We start from the raw sequence: 13,329 nt of genomic DNA, 5'->3' as shown, positions 1-13,329 counted from the left end.
GCTCTGAGGGTTTGAATCTCAGTTCCATCATTTAATACTTAAGGTCTTTTGACTATGCTTCAGTTTCCTCATTATTAATAATAGTACCTACTTTGTAGGGTTATAAGGATGATTAAATTATAGTACTTAATAAATGTTACCTATTATTATCCATATAATTTTTAAAATATCTGACTCGTTCAGAAACTGTAAATACTTTGGCAAGTAATTGTTTGTGGGCCCATGTGAATATAACTACCACAGTTGAAAGGCATTGACATATTATTGTCAAAGGATAATAATTGTTTCTTTTTTTCATATGTGAGGAATACTAAAAATATATTTTTCTTAGCAATTTCATCAGAGATATAAGATAGCTTTCTCATAGACCATATCATTAAAACTTTTAAAACAATTTATTATTGCCCAGCCGGTGTGCCTCACTGGTTGAGCATCAGCCTATAAACCAGGAGGTCACAATTCGATTCCTGGTCAGGACACATGCTCGGGTTGGGGACTTGATCCCCAGTAGGGGGCATGCAGGAGGCAGTCGATCAATGATTCTCTCATCATTGTTTCTATCTCTCTCTCCCTCTCCCTTCCTCTCTGAATAAATAAAAATATATTTAAAAAAAAACAATTTAATATTTTAAAAAATGAAGAGTGTTAATGAAAGTAAACTATTAAAGACCAAAAATTGAGTATGGAGTGTAAGTTACTCCGCCCCAGTCCAGAGATGAGGTTTGAAAGAGGAGAAATGGGCTAAATCTTTTAAACAAAAAGACCATCATTATGTCTATCCCACATTTAAAAAGCAAAGTCTAGCCTGGCCGGTGTTGCTCAGTGGTTGAGCATCGCACTTATTAACTGGATGTCACAATTCGATTCCTGGTCAGGGCACATGCCCAGGTTGCAGGCTTAATCCCCAGTGAGGAGATGTGCAGAAGGCAGCAGATCAATGATTCTCTCTCATCATTGATGTTTCTATCTCTCTCTCCCTCTCCCTTCCTCTCTGAAATCAATTATATATATCAAAGTCTATGAGTGTTGTTGATTGGCTGGGGTTATTACTTAGGTAAGCTCTGGACTGACTGGTAGTAGTGGTCTGCTGTGTACTTGAGGACTTCATCTCAAGGTTATGACATATACTTGCCCCTCCCTGCCTTATATATGGCAGTTGGGCTCATATCACCCAGTCAGGTCTGCATCAACATTAGCAATCAAGGTGGCCAGGCCAGGGATTATGAATTAGGATCTGGTTCAGCTACAAATAACAGAAAAAAATAAACTAAAATAACAAACAAGATAGAAAGTTTGTCTTTCCTAAGTCCACAGTTGGTATGGTGCTCCATGGTGTTAGGAATCCAGTCTCCTGTCTTCTTGCTTTACCATGTCAGCATTCCATTCTCAAGATTACCTCATTGTCCAAGATAGCTCCTAGAGCTCCAACTACATTCCAGTCAGCAGGAAGGAGGAAAGAGAAAAGTCAGCAGGAAGGAGGAAAGAGTCAGCCACACATTTTAAGAACATTTCCCAAATGTTGCATACAGCAATTCTGGTTACATCCAGAGTATAATCCTATGACCACACATAGCTGCAAAAGAAGCTGGGAGCATAGTCTTTATTCTTGGTGGTCATGGTCCAGTAAAAATTCAGGGTTTCTATTACTGTGGGTAAAGGGATGAAAAGATGTTGAGGGACAACTAACAGACTGCTATATATAACAAAATAAATAAAAAAACAACTAATATTAATTTTGCAAACCTACAATTTTGAAGTGTTTCCAAAAATAAATATTAAGAATGTGAATAGCCCCCAGCTGATGTGGTTCAGTGGTTGAGTGTCAACCCATGACCCAAGAGGTTACCAGTTCAATTCCTGATCAGGGCCCATGCCTGAGTTTCAGGCTCAATCCCCAGTAAGGAGTGTACAGAAGGAAGCTGATCGATGATGTTTCTCTCTCATCGATGTTTCTGTCTCTCTACCCCTCTTCCTTCCTCTCTCTCTAAAAATCAATAAAAACCTATATTAAAAATTTTCTTTTAAAAATAAAAAATGTGAATAGATAGTACTTTCACAGTAATGCACACGAGCAATTTCCAGCACAGAAAGACTATAATATCACTGTACATTGTATCATGCTTTTTGTAATCTTTCCTACAATATATGCTCTAACTATCCTACAATATCAGCTCTACTAAGATCGAAAGTCTGACCATAAGCAAATCACTTTATTACTCTGTTTTCTTCTTTATAATACAACTAGAGGCCTGGTGCATGGATTCGTGCACCAGTGGGGTCCCTCAGCTGGCCTGCAGGGATGGGGCCAAAACCGGCTCTCTGACATCCCCCGAGGGGTCCCGGATTGTGAGAGGGTGGTTTCCGGGTGACACACCCCAGAATTGGGCTCCCTCCTCTCTGGTTTCAGGTGCGTCACCCAAGAACTGCAGCTGCCAAGTCACCATAGCTTGGCAGCTCCTGCATTGAACGTCTGTCCCCTGGTGGTCTGTGTGTGTCATAGCTACCGGTCGACTGGTCAGATGGTTGACCAGTCGGCCAGTTGCTTAGGCTTTTATATATATAGATAAGTGTGGATTAGATTATCCCAAAAGTACTGTTTTAATGGAAGATACTGAAAGGTAATAATTAATAGGCATTTATTGAGTGTTATGTGTTTTAGTTAGTAAACCAAATTGGTAAGATAAGATAACCTTTGACTACCATTTCTATGTTTGAGGATTCTCATCATCTTATGAGTTCATCCCTAAGGTAGAAGTGAAAAACTCAGCTTCTTAGGTTCCATAGGGCTAGGTATATACTGGTACTCCAGTTCCACAACTGAATGAAATTTCAATCTATTCTGGAAAAAAAAAATTAAAAAATAAGCCCTAGCCGGTTTGGCTCAGTGGATAGAGCGTTGGCCTGCAAACTGAAGGGTCCTGGGTTCAATTCCAGTCAAGGGTACATGCCTGGGTTGTGGGCTTGATCCCCAGTGTGGGGGCATGCAGGAGGCAGCTGATCAACGATTCTCTCTCATCATTGATGTTTTTCTCTCTCTCTCCCTTCCTGTCTGAAATCAATAGAAGTATATTTTTACAAAATAAATTAATTTAAAAAAACACACACACACAACCACCACCAACAACAACAAAGCACCAGCTTCCAAGGGCAGTGGGACTAGAGGTACTAGTGATCATGTTCTTGTTCAGTGTCCAATGTCAGTGGTGAGAGTGGAAGTTCACTTTTCCACAGTGGGGTTAAGAGTAGAGTCTCCACTAGAGCAGCAGAACAGCATAATTTTGGTATCAGTCCTTATAGCTGCTTAGCCTCATTTTCTGCTCAGAGATTATATGAGCCATCCATATCCTTTAACAAACTTCTTTTGTGTTTAAACTAGTAATGAGACTAGTTTTGTTATTTGCAATGAAGAACACTGACTAACATTCACTGACTGGTTATAAATGATATAAGACAATATATAATTAAATGCTGAATTGCTTGGAACCCCAAAGTTGTTAAGTGTTAGAGGAAAGAAAGATGAGCAAGAGCTGGAGTAGTCAGGGAAGACTTCTGGAAAGATCTGGAACTTGAGCAGAACCTTGAAATTAGGTAGGATTTGGGTAGATGTATAGGAAGGTGCCCTAAGATAAGAGAAATAATAGAAGCATAAAAATGATTAAATTTCACCAAAACCGGTTTGGCTCAGTGGATAGAGCGTCGGCCTACAGACTGAAGGGTCCCGGGTTCGATTCCGGTCAGGGGCATGTGCCTTGGTTGCGGGCATGTCCCCATTGGGGGGTGTGCAGGAGGCAGCTGGTCGATGTTTCTAGCTCTCTGTCCCTCTCCCTTCCTCTCTGTAAAAAAATCAATAAAATATATTTTTAAAAAAATGATTAAACTTCAATAAGGAGACTGATCTAATTGACTCGATTATGTTGCTGGGAAAAAAGATAAATAAAGTTAGGATAGCTATTTTGAACTGAGAGAGGTCTCATCAAATAATCTTTTCCCCCATAGTCGCTAGAATGTTTTAAATATTTTTACATAATATTTGACACCTAAAAAATAATAATACTTATGTATGTGTTATTAAGCACAACAACAAAATATACATATCTGAGAACATATCATCTAACCTGAGAATTAGCCAATATTTTACATCTAGCTATGAATTTATCCCTTCTCCTATTCCCCTGCACCTCCCATTCTATTGATATCATCACTACCCTGAATTTTATGTTTGTCATTCCTTTTTTAAAATTAAATCTTTATTGTTGAAAGTATTACATATGTCCCCTTCCCCCCACCCCCCATTTAGCTGCTTCTAGCCTGCTCCCACCCCCAACCCCAGGCCTTCACCACCCTATTGTCTGTGTCCATAGGTTATGCATATAAGCATACAAATTCTTTGGTTCATCTCTTCCCACCCACCCAACCTCCCTCGCCTTCCCTCTGAGATTCCGCAGTCTGTTCCATGCTTCTATGTCTCTGGATATATTTTGTTCATCAGTTTATTTTGTTCATTAGATTCCACAAATAAGTGAGATCATGTGGTACTTGTCTTTCTCTGACTGGCTTATTTCACTTAGCATGATACTCTCCAGGTCCACTCTCCAGGTCTCTCCATGCTGTTTCAAATGGTAAAATATCCTTCTTTTTCAATGCTGCATAGTATTCCATGGTATAAATGTATCACAGCTTTTTTTTTTTATCTACTCATCTACTGGTAGATACTTGGGCTGTTTTCAGATCTTAGCTATTGTAAATTGTGCTGCTATGAATATAGGGGTGCATACATTCTTTCTGATTGGTGTTTCAGATGTCTTAGGATATATTTCTTGAAGTAGGATCACTGGGTCAAATGGCAGTTCCATATTTAATTTTTTTGAGGAAACTCCATACTGTTTTCCACAGTGGCTGCACCAGTCTGCATTCCCACCAGTAGTGTACTAGGGTTCCCTTTTCTCCACATCCTCAGCAGCACACTTGTCATTTGTTGATTTGTTGATGATAGCCTTTCTGATCAGTGTGAAGTGATACCTCACGGTCATTTTAATTTGCGTATCCCTGATGATCAGTGACATTGAGCATTTTTTTCATGTCTCTTGGCCATCTGTATGTCTGCTTTAGAGAAGTATCTATTTAGGTGCTTTGCCTATTTCTTAATTGGATTGTTTGTCTTCCTTTTGTTAAGTTACATGAGTTCGTTACCTATTTTGGAGATTATTCCTTTATTGGATATTAACTCCCATGCAGGGGGCTCTCTTGTTATTTGTTGATGGTTTCTTTTGCTGTGCAGAAGCTTTTTATTTTGATGTTGTCTTATTCGCTTATTTTCTCCTTAGTTTCCTTTGCCCTAGAGATGTATCCATAAACATATTGCCACAAGAGATGTCTGAGATTTTGCTGTCTATGGTTCCTTCTAGGATTTTTATGGTTTCCCAACTTACATTTAAGTCTTTTATTCATTTTAGTTTATTCTTGTGTACGATGTAAGTTGGTGGTCTAGTTTCATTTTTTTTTTTTGCATGTATCTGTCCAGTATTCGCAACAGCATTTATTGAATAGACTGTCTTGACTCCATTGTCATATATTAATTGAGTGTAATTGCTTGGGTAGATTTCTGGGGTCTCTGTTCTGTTCCATTGATCTATATGCCTGTTCTTGTGCCAGTACCAGGCTGTGTTGATTAAGGTGGCTGTGTAGTATAACTTGATATTTGGTATTGTGATTCCTACAATATTGTTCTTCTTTCTCAAGATTGTTGCAGCTATTTGGGGTCTTTTTGGATTCTATATAAATTTTTGAAGTATTTGTTCCAGATCTGTGAAATATGCTGTTGGTATTTTAATAGGGATTGTTTGGGTTTTTTCTCTCCCCATTTTGGCTGTCTGTTTGGGTTTGTGTCTATGTAGTGCAGGACAATGTCAGATGCTGCTTTTGGCTGGCCCTGAGTAAGCTGTTTGGAGCTAACAGCAATCCACAGCTTGTGGCTCCCTCTGCCTTTGGAAAGGACCAAGATGCACACCAGGGTCTGGTTTTCCTAGCCCCAGGTCCAGATGTAGATCCAAGTCTCCAGAGATCCACTCTGCCTGCAGTCCAATTGACACTCAATCTTGATTTGCCTCAGAGTATCAACCACAAGGTGGGGTGATAGGTCTTCCAACAGGGTGGGACAACTGCCTTCCCGAGCAACAACTGCCTAAATAGCAAAGGTCTGAGAAGAAAGATGTCCTCTGCAGCATGAGGGAATGACTCAGCACAGGAAACTGGGATGGCTGCCCTCTAAGCTCTAACCCTGGAACCCCAAACCCTGGATTCTCCTTACACAGCTCTAGTGCACTCTGCCTTCCCTCTGCCAGAGTCCAAAGTGAGTGGCTGTACATGAAATTTTGTGCGTTGACCCTTTAAGAGGTTGTCTGTGTTTCCAGCTCTCTCTTCCTGGCAGACAGCCACCCTGATGCTTTTCACAGTCAGATGTTATGTTGGTACCTTTCTCTGTTCTGATGTTCTGAGCTGGGGAGCCAACCTTGGGGTTTAGACCCTAGAGTTCTCAATGGGACACCCCAAAGCTGAGATATCCCTCTGGATTTTTAAAAATATATCTTTATTGATTTCAGAGAAGAAGGGAGAGGGAAAGAGAGATAGAAACATCAATGATGAGAGAGAATCATTGATTGGCTGCCTCCTGTCCCCTACTGGGGATCAAGCCTGCAACCCAGGCATGTGCCCTTGACAGGAATTAAACCTAGTACCCTTCAGTCCACAGGCTGACACTCTATCCACTGAGCCAAACCAGCTAGGGCTCCCTCTGGGTCTTAAACTGCTATCTGTGGGAGCCCAGCCAGGCCTTTTGCACCTCCACGCTTCCTAACAGTCTCTATGTGGTTTCCACTTTCCGTCCTTGGTTATCCGGGTTCTCTTCAACTTCTCTTCATTGTTATGGTCATCAAGGAGGAATGCACGAGGCCAAAGTGGTAAGGGATTATCAATTTATTAGGTCATCTGTATACGAGATGGGCTGAACTCCAAAATGGCGTCAGCCTCTAGGGATGGGAGTCAGAGATTTTAAAAGGCTTCTAGGCGGGCTTTTTCTGGGTGGAGAACTCTTTGGGCAGGTCTGGATCCTGGGAAAGTCCTGAGGGGAGAGATAATGGTCTTAGCAAGTGGAATGTGGTCTTAGCAAATGGAATGTGGTCTAAGTGGAAAGGAATGTCTCTTGTGAAGTGGCCTAAGGGTCAGTTCCCAGGGGAGGGGTATCAATCCAATTATCTGATCAAACCTAACATTCAGTTCATTATTCAGGATAGTTTTTCTGTATTTTACTTGTAATTCCAGTTTGGTCCTGGGAGAGTGTCAGTGTAGCTTCCACTTACTAGTACTCCACTGCCCTTTTGGAACACTAATAAATTAATTTTAGATCTGAAGAAGTACTTACTCAATTTTCATGAGCCACTTCTTGTTACTTGTACTAGGCATAGCCTAAGAAGTCTAAGATTATTTTCCCAGTGATTAACTTCTTTCATATTGCATTAGTTATGCATTTTTAAGTGAGAATATATTAGAATTAGATCATTTTTCTCCCCTGACTGGCATCAAATTGGAATTTATATATTACTCTTTTCAACCCTCTGCTAGTCTTATTTTCTAAACATGGTGACCTTGCTGTTTTTCAACCCTGGTTGTACTTTATAATCTATATATATAAAAGCCTAAGCGACCGAAAAACGGAACTACCGAATGACTGGTTGACCGGTCACTATGACACGCACTGACCACCAGGGGGCAGACACTCAATGCAGGAGCTGCCTCCTGGTGGTCAGTGCACTCCTATAGCCAACCTCCCGCGGCCAGCCAACCTCCCGTGGTCCCTCCCCCTGGCCAGCCAGCCTCAATGGCCCCAATTGGGACTGGGTGGGATGGCCCTGATGGTCCCGATTGCCAGCCAGGCTGAAGGACCCCACCATGCATGAATTTGTGCCCCGGGCCTCTACTCTTCTATAAAAATATTGCTTGCCCAGCTGGTGTGGCTTAATGGTTGAACATTGACCCTTGCACCAATAGGTCACTAGTTCGATTCCCAGTCAGGTCACATGCCTGGGTTGCGGGCTTGATCCCCAACAGGGGGTGTGCAGGAGGCAGCCGATTGATGTGATGCATTGATGTCTCTATTGCTCCCTCTCCTTTCCTCTCTCAAATCAATAAAAACATATTACACACACATACACACATATATATGTATGTATGGAACCCACTCTGCTTTTCCTACTAGACCAAAATCTCCAGGAGTTCAAAACTGGGAAATAATCTCCAGGAGTTCTAAATTGGGAAATAATTAATCATCCAGAAGGTCCATAGCTTTAGCTGAACTTTTTTCTCTGGGAGAGAGGGCTGGATTGAAAAAGAAGCTTGTAGCATACATTTAAGATAGGAAAGAAATTACTTTGGGAGATCAGTTTTATGATCAAATGCCAATGCTAACAATAAGGAACAATAACAACTCCATTTACAACATTTCATCAGTAAAATATATAAAATCAAAATGAGATAAATATTTATTTTTGTCTGAAAATATTCGTCAGTTTAGTGCGTTTTTGTTTTGTTTTGTTTTTTGTTGTTGTTATTTTAATCTTAATTTATTTTAATTTAATTTTAACTTTGAAAAAGGAAAGAGGATCCTAGCTGGTTTGGCTCAGTGGATAGAGCTTCAGCCTGCAGACTGAAGGGTCCCAGGTTCGATTCCAATCAAGGGCACATGCCCAGGTGTGGGCTCAATCCCCAATAGGGGACATGCAGGAGGCAGCTGATCAATGATTCTCTCTCATCATTGATTTTTCTATCTCTCTCTCACTCTCCCTTCCTCTCTGAAATCAATAAAAATATATTTTTTAAAAAAGAAAAGGGGTTTTATTCAACTGCTGATCACTTGCTAAGATGGGGGACTCTTATCACAAAGTCCATATCAGCACTTCAGTACAGGCAGAGGTTTTTGTAAGGTGGGAGAAGCAAAGCAGAACAAAGAGATCAAGGGGAGGTCATTGAAAAGTTCTCTACGTGCAGTCCAGCACAGTCCATTCCGATAAGGATCTTAAAATTGGTCTAGTTAGTGTGTGTCATCATGGTTCTTTGTCATCCTGGTTTTACGGTTGAAGGTAAGCAATTCCCCTAGAGCTGTGGTGACTGAAGGTCAGAGTCTGTATCTTCTGAAGTTACTTTCTAGGATTCTTATACAAACATGCTGTTATCTACAAGCTACATATTAGTCAGAGTCTGCATTTTACAGAAATAACGTCAAAAAAGAATGGTGGGGTGGGGTACAATTTTCCACTGCTACACAGACGTGGGTGAATTCCTTGAGTTCTTGAGGTTCCCAAAATACCTTGAGGTTCCTTCCTTGCCATCTCTCAGGAACCTTCGTTCCTTACCTGAAAACATAGCCATATAAAGTCTTGCACACAGATGTTCATAGTAGCTTTATTAGAAATAACAAAAAAACTGGAAATGACACAAATATCCATCAAAAGGCAAATAAACAAATTGTGGTATAACCATAAAATGTCATACTACTCAGCAATCAATAGACTATGGAAATACACAACAACATGGGTGAACCTCAGCAATTATGCTGAGTAAAAGAAGCCTGGCTAAAAAAAGAGCACATTAAAGAGTGCATACCATGCAATCCAGTTATATAAAATTCTAGAAAATGCAAACCATAGTGAGGGCAATGGGCAGATGAGAGAGGAATTCTAAAAGGGGCCCCGGGAAACTGCTGGGAGATGATAGATGTGTTCATTATCTTGATTGTGGTGATAGTTTGTCCACTTATGTCCAAACTGTTCACATTTTACAGTTTCAACGTGTGCCATCCATCTTATGTAATTATACATCAAGAAAGCTGTAAAAAAAAAAAAGATTCAAAGTATAAGAAATGTTTTTTTAATACAGAAGATTCCCTAAGTAGTATTTAAGTTAATTTGATTGTATTTATTGAGTTCCCAGTTATTGAGGGTATATAGCACAGAATTTAGGACCTGTTACTTTATAGGAATTTAAGGAGTGATCACTTTCTGTCTTATTAATTTTTTTTGTATTAGAAAGCAAATAAAACAAGAAAAGTACTATAATAGTAATTTTAAAGGGAGGAATAAAAAGGGCCATGTGAATTAGCTGATTATTTCATTTTACAATTGTTCTCTCCAGCAGTCTTAATCCTTCAAGGTGAAAATGTTTCTTTTTATATTTACTTGCAAACTGGCTAAATGGCTTGAAACAAAACAAAATAATTTAATGCAAAAATAAAGCATATATGTATTTTTAAATCACCAATGAGGGTGAAAAACTATTACAAAGAGTTTTGTGTAAAAGCCTTGGAATATTTCTTTTTTATAACTGGACATTATAGCGCATCATAGATAAAGTTTTTCAGAAACTTACTAAGATTTTTCCTTCTCTAAAATGGTACAATTCTATATTTTTACGAAGAGGAGGGTGGAATTCTTTGGCGTTAGTGAGCTCTCAGGTAGGTTACTATGGAAAGAGACTGGGGCTGGTGAGGCTCAAGACCTAGATCCTGTCAAATCTTTGCTATTAATTTATAGTGTAACCCAACCTTTGCTAGCAACCAACATCTTCTATAAAACAGAGATCACACTGGATATTACTTAATTAACGTGCCTCGAGATATTGTTTACAGGATCTGGTCAGAAAGAGAAGAAAGAGATTTACTCATTTGACAAATATTTATTGTCTATATGTGGTTCTCAGAGCCAGTGATGAAATGGGGAGCAAGATAGATGAGATCCCTCTCTTCCAACAGGGGACCAGAGAATAAATAAATAAATAAATAAGATAATAAAAGAAGAAAATAAAATAGCAACGTGACAGAGTGATTAAAGGAACAATGTAGAAAGGGTGAGGAAGTGACTTTGGGGCAGAGTCCTAATGACAAATGGGCAGGCAGGCAAAGGGTTAAGCAAAGGGTTGAGTAAACAGGAAGCCCAAGGGATCTGAGGTGAGAACAAGCAAGAGTGTTCAGAGGAAAGAAGGTCAGAGGCCAGCATCTGGTGAGGAGGGAAAAAGCAGGATGAGGTGAGGGATGGAGGAGGCACAGCTAGAAAGTTCTAATAAGGGTTTTGAAGATGGATTCACTGGGGGATTCACTGTGGAAACACAGTACATTAATGTTTGTTTTAAGTTTTGGTTTTTTAAAAGAAACCAGATTTTAAAATATTTTTTAAAAATTTGTTTTTATTGATTTCAGAGAAGAAAGGAGAGGGAGAGAGAGAAACATCAGTGATGAGAGAGAATCACTGATCGGCTGCCTCCTGCACACCCCACACTGGGGATGGAGCCCAAAATCTGGGCACATGCCCTGATCAGGAATCAAACTGTGACCTCATGGTTCAAAGGTCAATGCTCAACCACTGAGCAACACTGGCCAAGCCTAATGTTTGTTTTTTTAAGACCCTCTAACTGCTGTATGGAGAATGGATTATCAGGAGGGCAGCAGGAAAGTGGAGGGCTGATTAGGATTATATAATTGGGAAATAGAACTTAAAGCCAAGCCCAACTCTTATGGTTGCAGGGTCTAAGGCAAGAGAACAAATGGAAGCCCAAATTCAAATCCTTATATATATAAAAGTTATAAATTAAGTTGGAGACCATTAAATATAATATGTTCTATCCTCCTACCTTGAAAAATCATAAGAATGTGGAAGTACAGATTGAAATGTAGATTTCTCAGCTTCCTTGGAATGCTATAATGCAACTAGGGGAGAGCTCTATCTGTTCCTTCCTCTGTCTGTTCCCCTTCTCTTACCACTCTGCAAGGACCTTCACCCACAGCTGTGTGGAAATCCAGCTCACCAGCCAAGCTTTGTCCACACACTCTTCTTTGTCACTACTCGGGGCTAACGGAGTCTATGCCTGAGTGCAGTCTGTCACTTTGTCCTCAGGAGGATGGGCCAGGAGAAATGGCCCCTGCAGGCTCTGGGAGCCAGTTCTGGAGTCTCAGGTGACCAGAGAATGGTCTAGAAGGAAGAGCACAGGCTCTGTGCAGACATGACCCCTTGGCCCTGTGGACTTGTCACAATGTGGGGAGGGGTGTGGCCAGACAAGAACCAGAATAGAACCTCAGAAACCACAGCTCAGAACAGGGCCTCAGGTTGGATGTGGGTGGTGCTGGATAGAGAGGAATCAAGGTGGTTACAGTGGGTAAGGGAGTGAAATCAATTGCTCCAGCTTGAATGTTTTGAGTTTGAGATGCCCATTGATATAACCAAGTAGCAATTCCAAGGAGGCAGTTGGCTTTGTGTGTCTGAAACTTAGGAGTAGAGGTCTAGCCAGGAGTAATAAATTGGGAGCTCATATAGATGGTAGAGGTCACCTAAGCAGAGAGTGTAGACAAAAAAGGAACCCAGTGTGACAACTAATAAATATTCACCAACAATATCTGGAAAATACTAAAAACACAAAATAAAATAGTCTCACCTGTACTTTCACCTTGTAGAAATACTGTTAACATTTTGAGATATTTCCTTTGTCTTCCCTCTCTCACTCCATTTTACATAGAGGACTGATGCACGAAATTCATGCCAGAGTAGGCCTTCCTTCCCCCGGCTGCCAGCACTGGCTTCCCTCTGGCACCCGAGACCCAGGCTTCCATCAGAGCTCCAGCTTCATCTGGAAGGTCGTCCAGAAGTACGTCGGTCTAATTAGCATATTGCGTTTTTATTGTTTATATATATACTAGAGGCCTGATGCATGAAATTCATCCATGGGGGCGGGGGGTTCGCTCAGTCCAGCCTGCACCCTCTCCAATCTGGGACCCCTCATGGGATGTCCCACTGCCAGTTAGGCCTGATTCTAGGGATTGGGCCTAAACCGGCAGTTGGACATCCCTCTCACAATCCGGGACCACTGGCTCCTAACTGCTCACCTGCCTGCCTGATTGCCCCCACTGCCCCTCCTGCCAGCCTAGTTGCCCCTAACTGCCCTCCCGTTGGCCGGTTGCCCCTTGATGCTCCCCCTGCCAGACTGGTTGCCCCTAACTGCCCCCGCCCCTCCAGTCTGGTCACCCCTTACTGCCCTCCATGCTGGCCTGGTTGGCCCCAACTGCCCCCCCACACCGGCCTGGTCACCCCTCACTGCCCCACTCTGCCATCCTGGTCATCCCCAACTACCCCCCCTGCGGGCCTGGTCGCCCCACGCAGCCTGTTCGGTCTTCTGTTCGGTTGTGATGGTCACTTAGGCATAAATATATATATATATCACTCATTTGTGGAATATAATGAACAACATAAACTGATAAACAAAAATAGAACCAGAGACATGGAAGCCTCAAACAGA

This window comes from Plecotus auritus (genome assembly GCF_963455305.1).
Source record: "Plecotus auritus genome assembly, chromosome: 1".
Classification (NCBI taxonomy): Eukaryota; Metazoa; Chordata; class Mammalia; order Chiroptera; family Vespertilionidae; genus Plecotus; species Plecotus auritus.
Note: the sequence above shows the minus strand (reverse complement) of the source record.